Here is a 6,920-nt window from a genome sequence, read left to right on the forward strand (position 1 = left end):
GAGATACTCAGGCACTTTCACAAGGAGAAGTGCAAGCCCATGCAGACACCTCTAGCTGGGAACTGGAGGAAGGAAGATGCTACTTCACGTGAGGTAGTAGCTGCTACTATTTATCGGTAGTTGGTGGGTTCACTTATGTATCTAGTGAACACATGACCCGACTTATTCTTTGTAGTGAACCAGCTGAGTCAAGCTATGGTTTAGCCTACCAAGTTGTTTTGGAAGGTAGCGAAGCATGTGCTGAGATAACTCAGAGGCACATCTCAGTTCGGATTGTGGTACAGATGGACAGAGGGAGTGAAGCTTCAGGGCTTCATAGATGCGGATTGGGCAGGGAGTCCATCAGACCGGAAGAGCACTTCTGGAGGAATCTTCAACCTTGGTTTAGCTGCAGCTTCCTGGTGCAGTAGGAAACAGAGATTAGTTGCACTTAGCTCAGCAAAGGCTGAATACATGGCTATTAGTCAGGCTGCATGTGAGACCATTTGGATGCGAAAGATTCTAGTGGGATTTTTTGGTCAGAGTATGGATCCAACCATGATCTACTACGATAATCAGAGTTGTATCAAACTCTCTGCAAATCTAGTTTTTCATGACAGGTCCAAGAACGTTGATATTCGTTATCACCATCTTTGTGACTGTGTGGTCAAGAGGATCATGTTGTTGTTGTATGTTTCGACTGAGGAACAGGATGCAGATATTTTGACTAAGGCATTGTCAAAATACAAGTTCAAGTTCCATAGAGACAAGATTGGGGTTACTGATAATCCCTTTCTTGTTGAGAGGGAGTGTTGAAAATAGCAATAAGGAATGCTAAATATAGAAGTGCTAAATTTAGTACTACTATAAATAGCATTTTGGGATACCTTCCTATTTTGCTTAGTCCTTGAACTAAAATAGAGAAGTAAAAATTCGAATTTGATCTTAGCAGCTATTTGTAAAACAATTAATTAATTCACCACGAGTTAATTAATTGTAGAAAATCAAACATGAAGTCTATGTGGGGACATGCAACAGTTTCTCCATTAATTGAGGAATTTATCTATCAGTTAAAGAGATATGGATGAGTTATAATATTGAGTTGTAATTAGTTGACTTAGTTAACTGAGTCAAGTCCATTTAGATTAATTCAAACAGTTTGTTGAATTAATTGTGAGTTCAGTTAGTTAATGCATGAATACATGTAACTGCTGCACTTTAGATAACTGAATATTCTCTCATAAATAACTCATGCATGTCAGTTCAGATAGAGACCCGGTTGAGATTAGATGGAGGGGTAGTGTACTATCAGTTTCTAGAATATTCCATTGTGAATATTCCTTGCATGCAAAAGGAATTCTTTCCTTGAGGATTGCGTAGTTACTTCTTCAGGTTTTGTGAGTGTGATGAGGTCAATTCACACATGTGGCTTCACTGGACCCCAAGAAAGGCTTTGCAAGGAAATAGGAATCTTGGAGGGCTTGAGGAGGACATATACACTGTCTATTCAGTCTGTGACCTATATTGTTTGATTGCAGAGAGAGTAAGATAGCTTGAGAGTTGATTCTTTTTGTAACATGAACAAGATTTCCACTTGTATGATAATACAGAGATTGGTGTTTTAGGCTAAGGCTTTCCCTGTGTTATTTCTTCTGTGTTATGTGTGATTTATTTCTCATTCTTAGTTATATGTGTTATCATTGATCGTGCTCAAATTGATTAAGCTTCTGCAAAGTTATTGTAGAAGTAGATCTTGTATTTTGCTTTAGTCTATTGCATAATCTGTTGATCTACAGTGGGAATTTCTACACATCTAATATATGTTTCTAAGATATAATAAACTTATGGCATATGAGTTATCATCTTTCTTAATCCTTAGTTATAGTATATGTGCTCCCTGTCTTTGTGCTCATGGCTTAAATGAATAATTCTCCATTGAATTTCTGTTAGCATCATTCAGAAACTCTTTATTGATTGATGCTCTATGAAATGCATCAACTCTGAGTTACTCATCATCCACTTTCTTGATGAGATAGAGATCAACTGCCACGATTCTGGAGTTGTTGCATTTCCTCAAGGAGTTGCTAATTTGGTTTCTATATGACTGTTAAGAATTTCTGTCTCCTTACGTGGAGTGTTCTTAAGCGTTCTTGGGTGGATTTCTACTTACTAGAGTTGTTTCCTTATCCCCTGAGCATTATTTTCATTTTTTGAGGTGAGTTTGAGCTTTATCTTGGTTGTCTAAGAGGCCATAGGTACTAGACAATGCCATACATATTGTAGGAGATAATTGGCTTTCCAATTTCCCTTCATTCCCATAAATCCATCGAATACATGGGTGTTGAAATCTACAAGGAAGAGCATTCTTGATGTGTATTTATGGTAGAATGTATTTATATTATAATGTTGTTAAACTGAGATTCATTACTTGAGTGATTCAAATTATATGTTGTTCCATTGGTATTGTGAATCGTTACATGAGAACCCATTAACTCTAATTATTCACCAATAATATCCAAAGGTTGTTCTGTACTAGAATGATGATTGTTTTGTATGATGTATAATGAGGATAAGGTTGAAGAAATGAATGAGGAGAAATCTCATTCAGGGTGCAGTGTGGATGAATGTTGTACTGTAGAAAAAGAAAATACAATAGTATGGACAAATATGGACAAATTCTGATGAAGAACATGCAACAACAGCAAACTTTGATGAAAACACAAAATGTGAACAGTTTGAGCTGCCTGATTTCGCAGTTATTGCATATACAACTCATGGATCTATATCTTCTTGTATTGATAATATGGAAGATCAAGATTACATACAACAATTTATACACACTTTTACCTTAAGGCAAAGTTTTGTGCAAAAGACCCTCAAGGAAAACTCTCCTGAGACAAATATCAAGCCAGTGAGCAAAAACTGTTGTAAAGATGCTAGCAGCCAATTGTCCAAGGGTGATTTTTGGATGCCCTCACAAGAACTAACGATTGTATCACACTATCCAAAGTATCTTCTCTCAACTACAAAGGGTATGTTAATAAATGCTTCTTGGAAAAAGGCACAACACATTTATCTTTGGTTGGGAGTTTACCCATATTTCCCAAGATGTAAATAGCTATAATTTCATGTTGAGTAGATTTTTGGCTCACCTTTAAGAAGGTATCATTATAGAATGGGGGCTAGAAATCTAAAATGTTATCCATTGAATTAGATATAGGATTATATTTGTCTAGATGGGAAGGTTGATATAGTTTGAACTTGTACGAATTAATTATTGGATAATACCCTATTGCAGAGGAAGCTTTGGGTTGAATGAAATTTCATGAACCTACTATAGAATCTATTAGCTAAATGTTTTATTTTTAATATATTTTTGCCTTATATTATTTCTTATGACGAATGACATATGATATGTAGGAAGCTTTTCACTCTATAGAAGATATTCATGGCCTTGTGTATGGTCGAGAAGATTCCTAAACCTCAAATGATGACAATCTGCTATTCAAAGTTAACAAAGATATTTTGGATGTTAGAAAGTCATTTGTATCATGCTTATGCATGGTACAAGCTCTATATCCTCCAGAAAAGCTATAATAAATACTTAGCATAGAAGGATTTGCAGTTGATGACATCATTTGGATTATTGGCTGCCATTTCTATTATGCCCTATGATCACAAGGATGGGGCTCACCATTTTGAGCTGGAGAATAAGAAGGAAAGAAGTTCAAGAATGGGCAGTGTTTTAAGTTTTGGCATTTAGTTTGGATTCTAAAATGGATACCAGAGAAGTGGTAAGCTATTTCAATGAAAAGGCTTAAGTTCATCTGTCACTGTTTGAGATGTTTGCAATTGTATAGGTTTCTCTAGTATAAGTATTATATTTTTTTGCTTAGCTCAATGAGTTTTCTTTAATATGTCTAATAATAATATGTTTTTTAGCAGTTTTCACACTCAACACTTCTATCTGAAGTGGTAAGTAATAGGTATGGAGCTCATTAAAGCATCTAGTTTTGAAATTAAGTCTTTCCTTGATGTTGCTAAGAAGTCAGAGCACACATATATTCTTCTAACCACTTTTTATGTTTTACAAGTTTTTGTTTTAGCAAGCTACATGGTTTCAATTATAACTGGATAGAATGTAGTGCAATCTTAGACCAAATTTTACTACATCTACTTATATTTATAGCTTATACTAAAATTATGTACCATATAATCATAATGTGTTTCATTTTTTAATAATTCAAAAGCGTCTTCACTTCAAACTATTTGGTTCTACGTATCTCCATTATTATTTATAAAAATATGGTTTATGTTAACTCTTACCTTCAAATATAATTTAACATTTGAGGATATGTGAATATAAGTTAATTGTACTAACTTTAAAGGCTCTTTGGGTTCATGAAAAGAAAGTGGCAACATCTACTTATGTGGGTAACTTGTGTCTTTATTATGTTTTGGGTTTCCAAAGGTGTCATGACATGTGTTCTGCAAGAAGTGAAAAATTTGTATCATCTATTGGAAAATCATTTCCACCCTTTACGTACTGTTGATAGAGTTCAATCACTGCTAGGCAGGCTCTCTTTGATCCATCAAACTTTAGGTGATCTTATCAAACTTTGATCCATAATAACTTTTTTGGAGAGATTGGCAGTTCACATATAATCTAAAAAGACCTTCTACTTTACATGGAACCGTTTAACAATATAATCTATCATATCATGCAAGGGTGAATGTCAAGAAATCTCATTGTCTTTCTCACTACTTTTGATTTATCTCTCTATTATGTTGTGGTAATTTTCTTCCACTCGACAACTTTGGTACCTTTTGGGCCTTGGAATATCTAAGAGTTGCAGTAGAAGACTAGAGGAACATAAGGAATTGAGGAAATTCATTTTTGGAATTGCATGGGGAGGGATTTCAGAATTTGGAATAATATTTCTGAACTTGAATGCAAATTTTTATTTTGTTGTCAGTATTGTTTTTATGTCATCATGCCTCATATGCTATCATGAATTGGATGCTTGTTATTATGTACTCTAATGACATGAGATCTAAAACAATCGAGTCAAATTTCCTTATGGGAAATAGAATAGTCTAGCACATACCAAAAAGAAGTATTTACCAGATGGTGCATCAGTTGAGCTTTATGCTGCTGGTAAGTAGGGTGAGGGTGTCAAATTTTGGCAAGTAACAAAAAGAGACCTTTAGATCTCATTCCCAAAAAGTTGCATTGGGAATTTCAATAACCACTACTACTTATCAAAGTTGATAAGGAGGGGTGTTACAACATCAACTCTGTTGAAATATGCAAAAAAATATGTCTGGAATTCATCGTGTAGCTGCAATTTTTTTTTATTAAATCAATAACTATAAATGTAATTTTAAGGATTGTCATAACTCTTCACATAATTATTTAAAGTGTGCTAGCTCAATGGAAGGGTGTCTGCTACAAGCAGGAGGTTGGTTTAATTTCATTTCATTATTATATTCCCCCTTTCATTTTTTAGGTTTTAGGTTTTACCTCATGTCAGTTCATTTTTTTTTATACCTATTTATATCTCTTCACCTCTCCTTTCTCTCATTAATTCTCATGATGGGTAAATGTGATTAAAAGTGAACAATGTGGATGAAACTTCGAAAGCATACTCTTCAAATAATATAATGATTCTCTAACCATATTCAAGTTTAATTAATAAACACATAAAACATAATACTTACCATAAACTTACAATATGAGAAGATTCTTAACCACAAATATTCGCACCCACCTCACCATGAATATTATTAACTTGTAAATAGGCTTTGTTACAATACTATGAGCCAATACCATGGCTTATCAATACCACATGCCCAAAAACCATTACTTATTTAACAATCAAAATATTTTATAAATATTTTATTTTTATTTAATTTTATAATATTTATTTATTTAAATCTAAAAGAAAAAAGTTATGATTATCCTTATGACTACTAAAAACATTCAGTGGCTAATACATAAAGATTAAATGAAAGTCTTAGTAAAATTAAAAAGGAGAATATTTGTATATATATAGATGTGAAATTTATAATATAAATAATATTATTAAGGACCATCATATATCTATTTTAACTAGAATCCAAGCAATGAGAGTAATCAAAGATAGAGGAAAGATGGTGCATGATTATTTTAAGTTCTTCATTATTGTATTTTTTTAGACATGATTGATCCAAAATATAGTTTTAATATTTTAAAATCAATGGGGTCTTTTTAATTTAGATACTTTCTTAAATACAATATAGGAGGAAGATAATACAAGAGAGAGGGAGGAAGATAATATAGGAGAGAGGGAGGAAGATAGTAATACTGCTAGAGGGCAAAGAAAGAAAATGATGGGGGGGAAGAGGGAGAGAGAGGGAGAGATAGAAAGGAAGAAGAGAGGAGGGGAGAGAGAGAAGGAGAAAAAGAGGAAGTGACAAGAGAGAGATAGAGAGTGTGAGGAAGAGGAGAGGGGGCAAGAGAGACAAAAGAGTAGAGAGATAGGGAGAGAGGGGGGATACATAGAGATAGAGGAGGAGAGACAGAAGGAGAAAGAGAGGGAGATATGAACAAAGTTGGAGAGAAAAAGATGGGGGGGGAGAGAAAGAGATGGGGGGAGACAGAGGAAGGTTGGAGAGAAAGGGAGAGAGAGGAGAGAGGAAGGGAGAGATGGATTTGGAGGTGGAGAGAGGGGGAGTGGGGAAGAAAGACATAGAGAGGGGAAAATAGAGAGAGAGAGGGGTAATGACAAGGGAGATATGGAGAGAGGGTGAGGGATAGAGGAGAGTGGGAGAGAAGAGAGAGAGGGAGAGAAGGGGAAGAGAGAGAGAGATAGATAGATATGGAGAGAGAGAGAGAGAGTATATATTTGGGTGGTGACATAGAGAGAACAAAGTAGAGATGGAGAGAGGTATAAATGTAG

The sequence above is a fragment of the Pinus tabuliformis genome, chromosome 1_1, assembly GCF_031772625.1.
Source record: "Pinus tabuliformis cultivar Carrire ecotype Pingquan chromosome 1_1, CPIR1, whole genome shotgun sequence".
NCBI classification, from domain to species: Eukaryota; Viridiplantae; Streptophyta; class Pinopsida; order Pinales; family Pinaceae; genus Pinus; species Pinus tabuliformis.